Raw genomic sequence first — 19,056 nt, 5'->3', positions numbered from 1 at the left:
AATGTTCATAGAAGCTTTACTCGTAAGTGAAACATTGGAAACTGCCCAGATATCCATCAACAGAACAGATAAACTAGAATGTTCATGCAATGAAATACTACATACCAATAAAAAGGAATCAACTACTTATACAAAGAATAACAAGAATAAATTCCCAAAACAAAGTGTGTGAAAGAAGCCCTACACAAGAGTATTATACCTTTCAGTATTATTTAGTATGCAAGAGTATTATTCCATATAGATTATTGCTTTTTTTTTTAAGTAGGCTCCACACCCAGCATGGAGCCCAACATGGGGCTTAAACTCACAACCTGAGATCAAGACCTAAGGGGAGACCAAGAGTTGCACACTTAACTGACTGAGCCACCCAGGTGTCCCAGGAATATTCCAGAGATTTTTAAACTGGCTAAATTCTTTAAAAAAATTAAAAAAAATTAAAAAAAAAAAAATAGGGCACCTGGGTAGCTCAGTGGTTGAGCATCTGCCTTTGGCTCAGGTCCTGATCCCAGGATCCTTGGATCAAGTTCTACATCAGGTTCCCCACAGGGAGCCTGCTTGTCCCTCCACCTATGTCTCTGCCTCTATCTCTCTGTGTCTCCCATAAATAAATAAATAAAACCTTTTTTAAAAATTAAAAATTAAAAAAATAAAACTGGCTAACTAATCTGTGATGAATAGTTGTTTCTGGCTAGAACAGAAGAGCACTTTAAGTTAATCCCTATATTAAAACTTTAAAATAGGGATCCCTGGGTGGCGCAGCAGTTTGGCGCCTGCCTTTGGCCCAGGGCGCGATCCTGGAGACCCGGGATCGAATCCCACATCAGGCTCCCAGTGCATGGAGCCTGCTTCTCCCTCTGCCTGTGTCTCTGCCTCTCTCTCTCTCTGTGTGACTATCATAAATAAATAAAAATTAAAAAAATAAATAAACCCACTGTTTAAAAAAAATAAAAAATAAAACTTTAAAATACAGGTGATAGCAACAAGAATATTGTTGAGAAAATATTTTCTAAATTATTAACAACTTATTCATAGAACTCTAACAAGTAGCAGCTTACCAGTTATTAACATATTATCTCTTGGCTCCAAACCCAACCATCATTACCTGCTCTACAAAAATGGAGCTGGACACATTAAATATTTTTCCTTTGCCAGGTGATATGTCAGATGACACTAAGGAAATTCTGCAAAAAAAGAAAACACTTTGGGGGCACTGGGTGCCCCACTGGGTGGCTCAGTCCATTAAGCCTTGATTGATTTCAGCTCAGCTCATGATTTCACAGTTGTGGGATCAAGAAGCTCAGGGTCAAGCCCATGCTCAGCATGGAATCTGCTTAAAATTCTCTCTCCCTCTGCCTCTGCTCCACCCCCTCACTCATGCATTCTCTCTCAAAAGAAGTAAATAAAATATTTTGTAAAAAAGAAGAAAAAAAGAAAAGGCTTCTCTACCTGGTTCTAGTATGCTCCTCTCATCAGGCCCATCACCCAGTCAGCTCCCCTCAGTGCCTAGCCACTGGTGGGTACTTGACTCCCACAATGCATCATGGTCGGCAGCAAACAGTAGCCAACAGCTTCCTGACACCTCACTCAAGTAGTTTCGTGGCTGAGTGTTTCCAGCAAAACTCCTCTCCATCAATGGCTTTCTCCAACATTCTAGAAGGTAGATTTCCAACATCTTCCTTCTGCTAGTGTAGCACCACAGTGACTTTCTCTGCCATCCAGTTAAGCATGACCACCCCCTTCTCCAAGATGTGGATCTTAGCCCTTGGAGGGATCTTCCTGAGTGCTGTGTACCAGCCCTAGGGATAATGGCTGCTCGTATACATGCTATTCCTATATTACTTAAGAGTTCACTCAACTTTTTATTAGCCAATCTCTCATTATCCCAATCCCGTTATAGTTAAGAATTCTTTATAATAAACTTCACCTGATCCAGGGCGCCTGGGTGGCTCAATTGGTTAAGCATCCAACTCCTGGTTTCGGCTAAGGTCATGATCCCAAGGTTGTGAGATCAAGCCTTGGGAAAGGCTCTGCACTCATCCGGGAGTCTCCTTCCCTCTCCCTTTACCCCTCCCCCAGCTTGTGTGAGCTCTCTCTCTAAAATAAATAAATAAATATTTAACCTTTACCTGTTTAAATTCCTATGTGGTTTTTGTCTCCCAAATGGACACTGTCAGTGTTTCAATGAGTGGAAAAGGCTAAGTAGCATAGACTGCAAGTGAAACATTTTGTTACCTACATAAAATCCACATAGCTCTGCTTTATTCACAATTCTACCAATAAAAAGCAATGTAACACTGCAAACAGCCAAGTTAATAGGCTTAAGTGTCCAAGCAGCCCTGCCTGATACACTCTGCTTTAGGAAGTTACTCAAGCTTATTATTTGGCTCCTTGAGGCCAAAGTTAGCTTTCTTTGGAGACACTCATGAAATAACTAACACAACCACATATTTTATAATACATCTTCCCAAACACAGTAAAAACTTCTTGGCATTCATTCTGTTTTATGCTAAAGAAATCACTTTAATTTTCATGCAGAATATAAAAAACCAAAACAGTCTATGCACATCTTGTGCTTGCCTTAGTATCTAGTGTGCTACTTGGCCCTGACCCATACAATATCCTCCAGCTGAGCAGAATCTTTATAAATAAGTTTCAAAATACTCTCCACTAAATCAAGTTTGTGACCAAACAGCAACTATAAAGTCTCCAAATCAATCAGGGACCATTAAAATAGTATCTGCAAATAACTTTTTAAAGTATATAATCAAGTATATGTTGAAACCCCATAGTACAAATATTGTACCAAGACACAAACTGTTCCTGTCCTCAGAAAACTGAAAGTGAGGATGGAGGGCAGGTAGAAAAGAGAGGCAAATAAGTAATTTTAAGACTATGGTAAATGTTACAGTGATGAATGTACTGTGAAAACAACAACTCTTGATGTTGGCTCAGGTCCTGATCTCATGGTTGTGAGTTTGAGCCCTGCACTGGGCTCCACGCCCAGCATGAAGTCTACTGGAAAAAAAAAAAAAAAGGGAAGAAAGAAGAAAGGAGAAAGGAGAAAGGAGAAGGAGAAAGAAGAAGAAGAAAAGGGTTCTCAAAAGGTATGGCATCTAAACTGAAATCTGAAAGATAACCGGAGTTTGACAGGAAGTGGGGAGGGGTAGATAAAAGCATGGACAATGGCCCAGAGGGAGGAGAGTCACCTGAAACATGACACTGGAGGGTCAAGACATGCAATTAGAGAGGCCATTAAGAACCAGGTGACGAAGTACCTCATCTGCCAGACTCAAATGAAACTATTCCCAAATAGTTCTGAGAAATTAAAATAAGCCATATGTTAGCCATTTAACAAGCTTCCCCCTTATCTGATCAACTCCATGAGGTAAGGAAAGTAGGTATGGTCAACCCAATATCACATGCATAGTTGTAGAAAAAGAGGTCAGTCAGCTGACTTGTCCAAGTAAGGTTCCACAGCTAGAAAGTACTTACACATACCAGCATTCACTTTCCTTGCCTGGTTCCCAGGAGAGCTCCAAGATCTATCTTTTCAATCTAGTCTGGGAGACAGGCATCACTGGATGCAGGGTTGAGTGAACTTAGCACTGTCAGCAATACACTTGAAGGTTCATTTGCACAGAAAGTTTACTGCATTTTTTTTGTAAGATTTTATTTATTTTTTTTTTTTAATTTTTTTTTTATTTATTCATGATAGGCACACAGTGAGAGAGAGAGAGGCAGAGACACAGGCAGAGGGAGAAGCAGGCTCCATGCACCGGGAGCCCGATGTGGGATTCGATCCCGGGTCTCCAGGATCGCGCCCTGGGCCAAAGGCAGGCGCCAAACCGCTGCGCCACCCAGGGATCCCCAGATTTTATTTATTTATTCATGACAGACACAGAAAGAGAGAGAGGCAGAGAGACACAGGCAGAGGGAGAAGCAGGCTCCATGCAGGGAGCCTGACGTGGAACTCGATCCCGGGTCTCCAGGATCACACCCCAGGCTGAAGACGGAGCTAAACCACTGGGCTACTGGGGTTGCCCAGTTCACTGCCTTTAAAAATGATGGGGGAGCCCCAAACCTTTCAGACTTTAGACACTTGATACAACATTCTTTCTGTCCCTTTTCACACTGCAGAGAAGCAAGGCCACAGGGTTTGAGGAAAAGGCACTGAATGATCAAGGATACCAAGAATTTCAGGTCCAGACTTACACTTAAGAAAATCATTTATTCTCTGCAACTGTAGTAATCACCTAGAAACTGAATTCCCAGACTTCCACACCCTAAAAAATGTCTACGACTCTATAGCTATCCCACCTGAAAAAAGCATGGTATCTTGGAAAGTATCACAATATTTTCAAGTGAAGTAATATAATAATGGAGAGTTTCAAATTCCCACAGAAACACTCTAGATGCTAACAACCAGCATCAGTATCCTTGGTCAGGAGGAGCCTTTCTGAGAACACCTGAAAATGTTTCCTTAGTCAATAAATAAAAGAAAAAATCAGGGCGCCTGGATGGCTTAGTTGGTGAATCTCTTGATTTCAGGTCATGATCTCAGGGTTGTGAGATCAAGCCCCATATCAGGCTTGCACTGGGCGTGGAGCCTGCTTAAGATTCTTTCTCCCTCTACCCCTCCTCCCCCCCACCAAAAATAAAATTAAAATATAAATAAATAAAACTGAAAAACACAACATCTAAATCCTATAGCAGCTACTTGCATTATAAAGCTAACTTTAAGCCAAATCACAAGAGATGGTCTCACCCTCTCCCACTCTACCCTGGCAGGGGAACAAACCTGTTCACATCATTCAACTACCAAAACAAAGTTATAGTTCAGATACAAGGCCTCTATAGTGCCCCACTGATCGCATTGGCTTAGACAAAATTTCAATCTTTTTTTTTTTTTTTTTTTTTTTTTTAAGGAAAAACCAGAGTAATAACACACACACACACAGAATAACTGACATGGGAAGGAAGTACAGTAGGAAAGCAAGGCTGTCAGTGTACCAGAGCCATGTAGACACAGCAATTAGGCTACAGGGAGCAAAGGCTACAGCTATCAAAGGGCTCCAGGGTGAGCAGAGAGGAGAAACAAAGTCCCCTGTCAGACTTTTATGATTTTTTAGTCAAATGAAGAACAGCAGAATGAATTATCTGAACTTTTTCCTATGAAGGATTATATCTTAATTTTGGGTTGCATGAGGGCTAGAAATCTGACCTGCTCTGTTTGACAGGAATGACCCTACCAACAGTCTTATACTTGAAAAAACAAAAGCCTTAAAGGAAAATTGAATTTGTTTTTATCACCCCTTAGTGCTTTTACCTAAAAGGAACTCTTGATGCTTTACAAGTGTTTCCTCATTCACCCGCAGATTCTTGGATAAGGATTTTTACCACAAAGAAGTTCTACAAACAGTTCTAAGATGTAAACCTTCAATAGCACCCAAAGGCCAGTATTTCAGTTAAGGGCCACAGTATAGCAATAAGGCTTGCTCAACAGCACTAATTACATTTTCCCAGGTAAAACAAGTACCTACTCACAGCCCAATTTCCCAGATAGCATACCAGGGTGCAAAGCTGTTTAAAAGGAAAGGAAAAGTTGTCTACATTTAAAGGATGAGGAAACTGGGCAGCCCCGGTGGCGCAGCAGTTTGGCGCCGCCTGCAGCCTGGGGTGTGATCCTGGAGACCCGGTATCGAGTCCCACATCGGGCTCCCTACATGGAGCCTGCTTCTCCCTCTGCCTGTGTCTCTGCCTCTCTCTCTCTCTCTCTCTCTCTCTCTATGAATAAATATATAAAATCTTTAAAAAAATAAATAAAGGATGAGGAAACTAAAGCACACAGAAAATAAGCAAATGAAAACTAAAGCAAAAAAATGAAATAGCTGAGACGTCTGGGTGGCTCAGTGGTTCAGCATCTGCCTTCAGCTCAGGGCATGATCCTGGAGTCCAGGGATCGAGTCCTGCATCCAGCTCCTTGCATGGAGCCTGTTTCTCCTCCCTCTGCCTATGTCTCTGCCTGTATCTCTCATGAATAAATATTTTTTTAAAAAATGAAAAAGTTGGGCAGCCCCGGTGGCGTAGCGGTTTGGCGCCGCTTGCGGCCTGGGGTGTGATCCTGGGGACCTGGGATCGAGTCCCACGTCGGGCTCCCTGCATGGAGCCTGCTTCTCTCTCTGCCTGTGTCTCTGCCTCTCTTTCGCTCTCTCTGAATAAATCAATAAATAAATCTTAAAAAAAAAAAAGAAAAAGTTCTACCTAGCCTACTTTATAATTGGTTCTGAATCTAAACTTCTTTAAATTCATGATAAATGCCATGTTACTTCTTTTAAAAGAGCTATTCATCCTAGAAAAACCCCAAGCATCAAGACCTATTGTCATTATTTTTAAAAACTACTACATGGAGGTTTATAGACACTTTATTCATAATTGCCAAAAGTTGGAAGTAACCAAGATGTCCTTCAAAAGGTGAATGGGATGGGGTGCCTGGGTCGTTCAGTCAGTTAACTGTCAGGTCATGGTCTCAGGGTCATGAGATGGAGCCTGCAACGGGCTCTGCTGCTGGGCTTGGAGCCTGCTTAAGATTCCCTCTCTCCCTCTAGCTCTACTCCTCCCCCACTCCACCACCACCCCGCCCCCCATCCACACATGTGTGTGCATGTGCTCTCTCTCTCTCAAAAATAATAATAAAAGGTGAGTGGATAAACTGTGATCCATTCAGACAACAGAATATTATTCAGCACTAAAAAGAAATGAGTTATCAAGCCCTAAAGATATGGAGAAAACTTAAATGCATACTACTAAGTGAAAGAAGCCAATCTAAAAAGGCTATATACTGTATGACTCCAACTATATGACGTTCTAGAAAAGACAAAACTTTGAAAATAGTAAAACTACTACTGGTTGCCAGGATTTGAAGGAGAGGGAGGGATGAATAGGAGCATACTGGATTTTTTTTAGGACAGCAAAACTATTCTGTATGATACTATAATGGATACATGCCATTACACATTTGTCAAAACAAATACATTCTGTGGAATGTAAGAGTGAACCCTAACATAAACTATGGACTTTGGGTGATAATGAGTCATTGCAGATTCGCTGACTAACAAAGTATCACTCTACTGTGGGATGTTGATAATGGAAGAGACTATTGGGGAAAGGGGTCAAGGGGTACATGGGAACTCTCTATTCTTGACATTCAATTTTCCTATAAACTTAAAACTACTTTAAAAAACAAGTCTAGGGGATCCCTGGGTGGCTCAGCGGTTTGGCGCCTGCCTTTGGCCCGGGGCACGATCCTGGGGTCCCGGGATCGAGTCCCGCATCGGGCTCTAGGCATGGAGCCTGCTTCTCCCTCTGCCTGTGTCTCTGCCTCTCTCTCTCTCTCTGTGTCTCTCATGGATAAAAAAAATTTAAAAAATAATAATAAAGTTAAAAAAAAGTCTATTTTATAGAAAGCCAAAGTATTTAAATGTTTTAATTTTTTTAATATTCTGATTTTTTATCTGGGTGGTTATTAGACATATGTATACATGTACAAATCTCAAAATTTGTCCACTTTAGATGTATTTTATATGTATCTATAAGCATATGTATCAGGATGCCTGGGTGGGTCAGCGGTTGAGCGTCTGACTTCACGCCCAGGGCGTGATTCTAGTGTCCTGGGATCAAGTTCCCCATGGGGCTCCCTGCATGAAGCCTGCTTCTCTCTTTGCCTATGTTTCTGCCTCTCTCTCTCATGAATAAATGAATAAAATATTTTTTAAAAATCTTAAAAATAAAAAATAAAAAAATCTTAAAAAATATATATATAAGCATACGTTCTTATATGTATATTTATAGGTATATGTATTTTATTTACACATATTTCAATAAGTTACTTTGAAGGAAAACAAAAATTTAATAGGGCAAACTAATCACTTGATGGAAAATAAAATCTGTGCTTAGGGCAGCCCCAGTGGCATAGCGGTTTAATGCAGCCTGGGGTGTGATCCTGGAGACCCGGGATCGAGTCCCATGTCGGGCCTCCTGTATGGAGCCTGCTTCTCCCTCTGCCTGTGTCTCTGTCCCTATGAATAAGTAAAATCTTTAAAACAAAAAAAAAAAATCTGTGCTTAAACTAACACTGGAAGGCAGAGTCTTGATGAGGCATGAGCACTGTCCAAGCACAGAGACTCCCTGGCTCTGTGGCCTAAACATCTTAATTCTTAGTTTCCTCCACTATAAAATGAACGTACTACTACTTGTCTCACAGAGCTGTTAAAGAAGAAATTCTTGGGATGCCTGGGTTCAGTCAGTTAAGTGTCTGCCTTCAGCTCAGATCATGTTCTCAGGGCCTGGTGTTGGCTCCCTGCTCAGTGAGGAGTCTGCTTCTCCCTCTCCCTCTCCCTCCGCTCACTTGTGCTCTCTTTTAAGTAAATTCTTTAAAAATAAATAAGTAAGGGGATCCCTGGGTGGCGCAGCGGTTTAGCGCCTGTCTTTGGCCCAGGGCACGATCCTGGAGACCCGGGATCGAATCCCACATCGGGCTCCCGGTGCATGGAGCCTGCTTCTCCCTCTGCCTGTGTCTCTGCCTCTCTCTCTCTCTCTCTCTCTGTGACTATCATAAATAAATAAAAAAATGTTTAAATTATTTAAAAAATAAAAATAAAAATAAAAAAAATAAATAAGTAGGGCAGCACCGGTGGCCCAGTGGTTTAGAGCCACCTTCGGCCCAGGGTGTGATCCTGGAGACCCGGGACTGAGTCCCAAGTCAGGCTCCCTGCACAGAGCGTGCTTCTCCTTCTGCCTGTGCCTCTGCCTCTCTCTCTCTCTCTCTCTCTGTGTCGGTCATAAATAAATAAATAAATAAATAAATAAATAAATAAATAGTATAGACATTTAAAATTTTTAATAAAGTACCCTCTAAATAAGCAGTATTTTAAGAGTAATTTTCTCACTTCAACCAACTCCCACATGAAAGTTTCATTCATCTTAAATCCCTACCTTAACTTCCATCCAGAAAATATCATTTTAGCAACTCCATTAGAATCTATTTAATTCGGGATCCCTGGGTGGCGCAGCGGTTTAGCGCCTGTCTTTGGCCCAGGGCGCGATCCTGGAGACCCGGGATCGAATCCCACGTCCGGCTCCGGGTGCATGGAGCCTGCTTCTCCCTCTGCCTGTGTCTCTGTCTCTCTCTCTCTCTCTCTGTGTGACTATCATAAATAAATAAAAATTAAAAAAAAAAAAGAATCTATTTAATTCTTTAAGAGATATGGGAAGCTTTAAAAGAAGACTCTGATAACCAAGAAACTAGTCACTGATCACCAGCCCAAGTCAATGGTGAAAGAGAATGCAATACGCCAAACAGAGCTATGAATAGGCAAAATGTGGAAAGGACTATTAATGGGGCGGCGGGGCGGAGGGGGGGGGGGTTGAATACTCACCAAAAGCACTGCTTACTCCTCCCAGAAATTAATGAGAAGACCTCTTAGCTAAGACCCTCTGGTTGGTGTCAGTTTTCTAACACTACACATGGGAGATCATCAGACAAAGCAGCTTCAAACTTTAAAAAGTTGCATGTGAATTAAAATTAAAACTCACATGCAACTTTTTACAGTAGCAAAATACATGCCACATGACTCACAGTCTAAAGAGGCAGTGTCCACTGTGGCAACTGGACTTGAACACTTACAAAGGCAAAAATCACCAAGGCCAGGCTCCATAGAGAGATAGATGAAGGATGAATTCTGTGAACCCTGTGAATGACCAAGAGGCCTCCTGGCCTGCATCAATTAACAGAAATTCAGGGGTGCCTGGGTGGCTCTTGATTTTGCCTCAGATCATCATCTCAGGGTCATGAAATCCAGCCCCATGCCAGGCTCCTAACTGGGCATGGAGCCTGCTTGAGTCTCCCTCCCTCCTTCCCTCCCTTTCTCTCTCTCTCTCTCTCTCTCTGTCTCCCTCGCACCCTCCACTCTCTCCCCAAGAGAGAAATCCAAAAGCATGACAAGCACTGCTATAAGTTTTTTATTTTTATTTTTATTTATTTATGATAGTCACAGAGAGAGAGAGAGAGAGAGGTAGAGACACAGGCAGAGGGAGAAGCAGGCTCCATGCACCGGGAGCCCGATGTGGGATTCGATCCCAGGTCTCCAGGATCGCGCCCTGGGCCAAAGGCAGGCACCAAACCGTTGTGCCACCCAGGGATCCCACTGCTATAAGTTCTATAACAAACAGACCCCCTCCATCTAGAAGCTTGTGTCTACTTGCAATAAATAGTTCCTAGTTACTTCAACTTGCCACCTCCATGGAGTATCATTAGTTCTTGGATAGATATGGAAATCTGGCGAAAGCAGAAAATGAAGCTTGGAGCTGAGAACTATAAGGAATAAAAACAAAACTGGGCCCACAGCCCATAGGACTACTCTCTAACTTTTCCTGAAAGTGTCCCTCTGACGTAGTCCGGAAGTCAGAGCCATTCTACTTTCAGATATATATTGAAGAGAAATGAAGATATATACACACACAGATGTGTACAAGAGCATCTATTGTATTTCATTCATAATAGCCCCAAACTACAAACAACTCACATGCCCATCAGCAAATGGTATAGCCATAAAACAGAACACTACTGAGGAACACAACAAAATAAGATGAACCTCAAAACATCATACTAAGCAAAAGTCAGACACAAAAGACTTCTCATTATTCTCAGTAGTTCTATAAAGTCACTACTAACACCAAGTTAGCAAATACCAAGCCACTACTACTCAGGGGAAATGTAGCATTAAGTTCTGTGAGCCTCTGGTCACATTTCTGTCAACCAATCAATTCATAACCTTCCAGAGTTATATACATAGAATATATAACCTTGTATGTATGCTTCTGTTTAAAGACACTTTAATAGACAGTAGTTCCCCCTTATCCACGGTTTTGCTTTGCAATTTCAGTGACCCAGAGTCAAACACAGTTCAGAAGCAGATGGTCCTCCTCCTAAGGTATGGTCAGAAGGTCAGTAGTAGCCTAATGCTACGTCAAGATGCCTACCTACATCATTCACCTCACGGCATCTTATCATGTAGGCGTTTTATCATCTCACCTCATCACAAGAAAGGTGAGTACAATAACATACTGTAAGAGAGAGACAACATTCACATAACTTTTATTATAGTATATTGTAATTGTTCTAATTTATTATTGCGTTGTTAGTCTCTTCCCATGCCTGATTTACAAATTAAACTTTATCACAGGTATGTATATAAAAAAAAAAGTACATATATAGTTCAGTAACATCTCCAATTTCAGGCATCCACTGGGGGTCCTGGGAAGTATCTCCTAAAGATAAGGGGAGGAACTACTAGATACTGTTGACACAGTAACACTGAAATCTCAGCCAACAGTACTATACATGTCTGAACAAAATCTAATCTAATACATGTATTTTCTCCATTAGGGGCATCACAACTTTCTTGTGCTTAGGAAGACTAACAACACTTTAGAACTACACTTAAGAGACATTTTATTTATTTGTTTGTTTATTTATTTTAAAAGATTTTATTTATTTTTTTTCAAGATTTTATTTATTCATGAGAGAAACACAGAGAGAATGAGAGAGAGAGAGAGAGAGAGAGAGAGAGGCAGAGACACAGGCAGAGGGAGAAGCAGACTCTATGCAGGGAGCCTGATGTGGGACTCGATTCCAGGACTCCAGGATCATGCCCTGGGCCGAAGGCAGCACTAAACCGCTGAGCCACCCAGGCTGCCCTTAACAGCCATTTTAAACAGCAAAATTCTCAACAAAAAAACACAAAAATATGAAAAGTCATGGCATTAAACAGACCATGAAAAAAGACGCTTACAGTATTAGAGCTGAAACAAGAATGCAGAGTGTCACACCTTGCTCCACTTTAGCTGGGAATGGACACAACAGACAATTCAAATTTTTTGCCATCTGGCCTACAAACAGTTTTCTTTCACTAGTGAAGCAGCTCAAATTTTCTTATTTCATCGCCAAATTTTTTAAAAATCAGGAAATTCCACATAAAAATTCAGATTTCTTGTTTTCTTAAAAAACAACAACAACAACCCACCACCACCTGGCTCTAACAATTGAGCATCAGGGCATGATCCTGGAGTTCCAGGATCTGAGTCCTGCTTTCGGCTCCCTGCGGCAGCCTGTTTCTCCCTCTGCCTATGTCTCTGCCTCTCTCTGTGTCTCTCATGAATAAATAAATAAAATCTTTTAAAAAATCACAAGGGATGTCTAGGTGGCCCACTGTCTTCAGCTCGGCTCAGGATCCCAGAGTTCTAGGATGAGCCCCACTTCAGGCTTCCTGCTCAGCGGGGTGTCTGCTTCTCCCTCTGCCCTTCCCACCCACTCCACCTCACCATCTCCCTTGTTCTCCCTCTCTGGCGTGCGGGCGTGCTCTCTCTCTCTCTCTCTCTCTCAAATAAAATTGTTTTGTTTTTTAAATCACAAGACCTAGTAACACAACTGGCCGGAACCAAACAACACTGACCCTTTAGATAAGGCCTGTGCTCACTAGTTTACCCTAATCCCTACCTCTCTCTACACAATGCCCTTACACTCTGCTTCCCTAAATTTATTGCCAGCTAGCCTGTGATACAGATGCATCATTTACCAACATAGATGTTTATATAATATATTGCTGGGACGCCTGGGTGGCTCAGTGGGTGAGCATCTGCCTTCAGGTCAGGGCATGATCCCAGTCAGGGGATCGAGTCCCGCATTGGGCTCCCTGCAAGAAGCCTGCTTCTCCCTATGTCTGTGTCTCTGTCTCTCTCTCTGTCTCTTATGAATAAATCAAATATTTAAAAAATATGTACATATATATATATAAAAACATTGTTGACTGCAAATAGGTACAAGTCAGGATGTATAGCATAATCTCATGTCTGTAAAAATCAAGGACGGGAAAAAAAGGCTGGTTATACACTAAAATAAAGGGAAGTTAAGAATGAACCTTTATTTTTATTTCTTGTTACTCATATATCTTTTTTTTTTTTTTTTAAACTAGTGAATATGGGACGCTTGGGTGGCTCAGCGGTTGAGCGCCTGCCTTTGGCCCAAGGCATGATTCTGGAGTCCCAGGATAGAGTCCCTCATCGGGCTCCCTGCATGAAGCCTGCTTCTCCCTCTGCCTATGTCTCTGCCTTTCTCTCTCTGTGTCTCTCATGCAAAAATAAATAAAATCTTTAAAAATAAAACTAGTGAATACACATTCCTTATGTAAGTTGTTTTTTATAGCAGCTTTGATTGTAATCACACATCATATAATTCACCCATTTAATGTGCATAATTCAATGGTTTTTAGTATATTCACAGACATGCACAATTATCGCTACAACTTTAAACATACTCATCACCTCAGAAAGAAACCCCATAACCTCATCTATCATTCCCCTATGCTCTCATCCACCTCCAAGCCCTAAGCAACCACTAATCTACTTCCTAGCTCTATAGATTTGCCTATTCTGGGTGTTTTGTATAAATGGAATCACATAATATGTGATCTTTTGTATCTGGCCTCCTTCACGAATGTTTTCCATGTTATATGTATCAGTGCTTCATTCTTTTTTATTGCTAAATAATACTTCATTGTATGTATATACATTTTATTTATCCATTATTAACTGATAAGACAGTTATTTCCCTCTTTGCATATTATAAATAACACTGCTATTAACATTCATATACAGGTTATTGTGTGGACATGTTTCCATTTCTCTTGGGTAGATAATTAGGAGTGGGGTTTGTGGGTCATATGGTAACTCTATGTTTAACTATTCAAAGAACTGTCAGATTCTTTTCTAAATCTGGGCAAAAGCACAGATCCACTGGCACAAATAGACAAAATGCCTGACTCCTCTCTGACTGCATCCTTTTACATTCATATCATTCTCCGTGTATGAAGGCTCTGATTTCTCCACATCCTCACCAACACTAGTCATTACCTGACTTTTGAATTATAGAATAAGTTGTTTCTAAGTGTTCATTCAATCCTAACACACCCAGATTTTTATGGACTTCAAGCTGCTCTTATTCACCAACATCAAATTTTAGACTTGAAAAGAATCCAGTCCTAGACCTACTTACTAGATTGCCCACCTTCTGTAAAATGAAGGAACAAGAGTAAATGATCTAAACCCCACTTGCAAATGAAACTTTTACAGAAGAGGGATCCCTGGGTGGCGCAGCGGTTTGGCGCCTGCCTTTGGCCCAGGGCGCGATCCTGGAGACCCGGGATCGAATCCCACATCGGGCTCCCGGTGCATGGAGCCTGCTTCTCCCTCTGCCTGTGTCTCTGCCTCTCTCTCTCTCTCTCTGTGACTATCATAAATAAATAAAAATTAAAAAAAAAAAAGAAACTTTTACAGAAGAGATTAGCAGAAAATTTTCAAAGAATAAAAAAAGAAAAAAAAATTTTCTAGCACTCAACAAAACAAAGTCCCTAACAGGGACCCAGCCCTCAAGTGAACATGTTTTCCCATCAAAATTCATTTGTAGGGGCACCTGGGTGGCTCAGTGGTTGAGCCATCTGCCTTTGGCTCAGGTCATGATTCCAGGGTCCTAGGATTAAGTCCCTCCATCATACTCCCTGTGGGGAGCCTGGTCCTCCCTCTGCCTATGTATCTACCTTTCTCTGTCTCTCTCTCTCTGTCTCTCATGAATAAATAAAATCTTAAAAAAAAAAAACCCTCATTTGTAATGGCTCCTACATAAATGCAACTTCAAACCATAGCAGCAAATGACAGCCTTGATCTAACACTTTTCATAAAAGAACCAAGATATCTTAGATTGTCTCACTTGGAATCCATCGCTCAAATCCTGCTATAATAAGGAAAGAGAAATAAAATCTAATTTAAAATAGGGGCAAAAGCACAGATCCAATGGCACAAACACACAAATCTCCCAATTTCTCCCTTGACCCAAGTCAGAGACAAGAGTGTATGTACTGTGTAGCCTTTCCCCAGCTTTCCCATCACTGCTCCCCATGGTCTCAGGGCAGCAATAGGAGGGCAAGCAGCAAATAATACTGATGCATTTATAGCAGCCCAAGGTGGCAGTGAGACCCAACCAAGGTCTAAGAATCTTGGCACCCAATGCTATGTTCACCCAATGCATGTTTTCCAAGAATCAATACTGGATCTTGGTCAGGAAGGGGATGGACCACACAGTCCCTTCTGAGAATGCAGAATTACTTTGTTTTCAGGCTTCAGTTCTGCACTTTGAGCAAGTTCTGCCTCTTTCCTGCGGTACTGAGGATGGGCCTCCATAAGGCATTGGAGATGCAAGCACTTCTGGCAGAGTAAGAGGTGGAGAGATCCGTGGCCACCAAATCCCCATTTCTACATGTTTATTCTGTCCATTTCCCTGTTTAAATACAGAAGGTGTTTTAAACTCAGACAAATTTAACACTCTTGTAAACATTTAGTTCTCACCTACTACATGCAGGTTGCAAGATAACACAAAAAGACAGTCTCTATAGGACAAAGTTTAGGTCTCAACAGAGAAAATAAAAATATATATATACTTAAAAGAGCAAATACTATTTTGTTTTTTGTATAAGGACAACAATGCTCCTGCAGTATCCCCAGGAGCTGGAACATCTAGGAAATGTTTCATAAAGAAGACCTGAGCTGAACTCTGGAGAAAAGAGAAGAAGAAAAACTGGTATCCAAAGAGGAGTAAAAGCCATTGAACTTGGCTGGCAAGAAATCTGTGTATGGTTGAAATATCATGTATGGAATGTCTAGCAAATCATCTGGTAATGGGGATTAGGAGAAGCCCTGGAGAGGTGGGCTGGGGCCAGCTGGGCAGGAGCACCTCAAATGCCACGTTAGGACATCAGATCTCATCCCATAAGTTGCATCAGTTTCTGACTTCAGTGTAGGATCTCCAGTCTCTTGAAGTGTGTGTGTGTCAGTCATAATACTTAAAAGTCCTGACATTTACAGGTGAATTACATAAATACAAGAAGAGTCTGTGTTCTCACAAGACCACAGCAAGAGGCTGCCAGCCTCCTCTGGTTTCAGCATCTTCTCCAAAAGAATCTCCTGATCAAGGAGCTGGTTTCTTTCAAAATTAAACATTAAGATGACAAGATCCTGACACAAGTGTACAAAGTATTGTTGCTTGACTTCTCAGTCGAATCCATTCATGTTTTTTGTATAACCACATACAAGGAGGCTGCGCAGTGAAGCCAAGAGACCAGAGAGAAAGAGCAATGTGTTGTGGAGCACTCAGAACTCTTCCTAGGCCTGCACACCTTGCCGGTGGTCTCTAACCCTCCCGCCCTTGCAGAAAGGGGGCCTGACGGGTTGTTTTCATTGGGCAAGATACATTTAGTCTGTTAAAAGTTAATTTGACAGTTCCATACCATCCACAACGACAAAAATAAGTTTCTTTTTTTTTTTTTTCTGATTCTAAGAGGTCCTATATTTCCTTTGTCTCACGATTACACTGGCAGAATATCTATTTCTTTAGGAGATAAAACCAAGTCATCACCATAATATTCACTTTCTTCTGGAGCAAAGAGAAGATGACCTTACTACAAGTCCAAAAAATGGTCACAAATCAAAGAAGTTATGTTCCAAAATAAAAGTCGGGCATCATGGACATTTAAGCAGGCTCTTCAGGAAGAAGCAAACAGTGAGCTCCGAGGAGCACAGGAGGCGGGCGCTGGGCAGAGCCTTACCCCTGCTAGAATCACCGGGCCACGACACTGGCCTGCCTGGGTTCGTGGGGGCTTTAGCCTGTTTCGTCTAGTCTTAGTTTTCAACTAAGTGAAAAACACTCGCAGGAACCACATCTAAGAAACAGGTGTTATTTCTCACTCGGGAGCAACGGACGACTCCCGAGAGCATCAGGCTGGCAATGGACACGTTTCAGTGGTGCGGGCCAAAGGAGATAATTTCCCGCTACCCCGCCGGCCGGCCTTTGGGCGCGGGGCTCTCAGACCTCTACCCCGCGGCCGTCCACCTCGGCGCTGGCATCTGGGAGGCTCCACGGGCGGCGGGTCCAGGACGCTCGAGTGATGTGTGAGCGATGCTTGGCAGATGCCCCGGCCCCGCGCGCGCCCGCTCCAACCCCGCGCCCGCCGCCGCCCGCCCCGCCGGCGTCAGGCCGGTCTTTCGGCCCGGCTCCTGTCACTCACCGGCCCAGCCCGGGCAGCGGGCGCCCACGGCTCCCCACGGGAGCTGGGCCCCCCGGGCCTCCAGGTTTCGGCCCGCCCCCGGCAGGCAGCGCAGGTGGATGAGCCCCGCAGCAGCGGCCCCACACCGGCCGCTCGGTCCAGCTCCCGGCGCTGCCCACTGGGTACGGATCAACAACAAGATGGCGGCCAGCCGAGGGGGCGGGGGCCGGGCGTCATAGTAACCAGGACGGCGAAGAACCCGCCCCGGCTGAGAATATCTCCAATCAACAGCCTCTTCATCCGACGCCTAAGGGAGTGCTTCTCGCTGACAGGTCAGCCGGCCTGTCAGTCAGAGCCTGCCTCTCACGGCCCTCGCCGAACGCCTCAGGACGTGACTGTGACGGCAAGGAGTGGCGCATGCGCGCCGTTCCCGGAGTTGCTGGCGGCAGAGCTTTTGCTGGCGACTCTGGGGCTATACCGCCCTTGGCCTTTTCGCGTGTGTAGCCTTTTTGCGGAGCCGACAGGGTCTTCTCACACATGCGCACATACTTAGGGAATGCGTGTTTGTGTGCTGCATGCTTTTTTTGTTGTCACCCACTGGAAGGGGAATTGTCCAGGTTCACCGGTGAGGAAACTGAGGCGCAGAGGGGATGGCCTGGCCAAGGTCATGCCACCTCTGGAAATGGAGGCACCAGATTTCGTACCTCCTCCTAGTGGCCTCAGAGTTTAATAGTTTCTTCCCAGCGGCTCGCCCCACACACACCTCGCTTTGCCCCTCATTAGTGGCAAGGTGCCACCACGTGTGCTGCCCCAAGCAGTCCCTGGCCCATTGCCCACGTTTGTCCTTCTGCCTTGAGTTCAGATCAAGCACAAGCCTTGGCACACAAACTCTTCTTTTCCTGCCCTAGAGCATCTTGTCCTGAGTACCTGTGACACAGTTTTTGCCCTGGACTGTCATGATCTATCTCAGGCTGAGTCCTAGGAAAATGGTTATCCCTGGTCCCCCAAACAGAGCACCTAACCTTGGGGTCGGCTTCAGGGTTAGGAACTCAAATGCAATCACATAGCCTGGACCCACATCAAGTCCCAGAACTAGTTACGTGACTTGAACCTTGGTCTCCCCATCTATAAAATGATAACAAATGAGCCCTTAGGGGCCGCCTGGGTGGCTCAGTGGTTGAGTGTCTGCCTTCAGCTCAGGTTGTGATCCCAGAGTTCCAGGATGGACTCCCACACCCGGCTCCCTGCAAGGAGCCTGCTTCTCCCTCTGCCCATGTCTCTGCCTCTGTGTGTGTGTCTCTTATGCATAAAGAAAATCTTAAAAAAAAAAAAAAAGAGCCCTTAGAGTGAGGTAAGTACTCAGGAAAGTCAGCCTATAACCACTTCCAGTAACCGCCTGCTATCAGGTTGCTGTCACCGGGGCCAGCTACAACACCCTCACTTTTAGGGGAGCACCATGAAGCATATTTTTCACACAGAAGACACTCAGCTTATTCCCTAACCTGGGACACCATAACTGGCTCAGGAAGGAAGATCCTTGATTTCCCTGAGAGGTTCAGGTCCACACACTTGGCAGATGGGAGAAGGCTGAAAGAACTTAGGGATATGTCAGTAAAGGTAGCCTCTACCCAGAAAGCAGGTCCTCTTGGAGAGCTGGCAGTAACATGAGACCTGATTCCAGGCTGAGCAAGGGGAGTGACCTAGCACCGCATCCAACAGAACCTGCACTCCTGCAGGTTATTGTAGGCCACCTGGCTCTCTGCAACTGCTCAACTCAGCTCAGCAACGGGAGGGCTGAGGGCCAAGAAACCAGAAGAAACATCAGAAATCAATGGGAATAGCCTGTCAGAAGGGGGCTACCATCAATCCCTCCATGGCCATCCTTGCCACAGGGTTCTCAAGTCTGCAC

General features: G+C 43.5%; 1 protein-coding gene across 2 annotated transcripts in view; it reads right to left on the bottom strand.

The window, feature by feature from the left end:
• The window catches only part of IP6K1 (inositol hexakisphosphate kinase 1), a 65,801-nt gene extending 48,442 nt beyond the window's left edge, over positions 1-17,359 (bottom strand). The window contains exon 1 of one of the 2 annotated variants that reach the window (XM_072786188.1): positions 17,169-17,359. The gene's annotated coding sequence lies outside the window, so the exon portion shown is untranslated. The remainder of the gene's footprint in view (positions 1-17,168) is intronic. The other variant, XM_072786189.1, reaches the window with a different exon arrangement.
• Between the last annotated feature and the right edge of the window lie 1,697 nt (positions 17,360-19,056).

Source organism: Canis lupus, chromosome 19, assembly GCF_048164855.1.
Source record: "Canis lupus baileyi chromosome 19, mCanLup2.hap1, whole genome shotgun sequence".
NCBI classification, from domain to species: Eukaryota; Metazoa; Chordata; class Mammalia; order Carnivora; family Canidae; genus Canis; species Canis lupus.
This window is presented reverse-complemented; position numbering and strand designations above follow the sequence as displayed.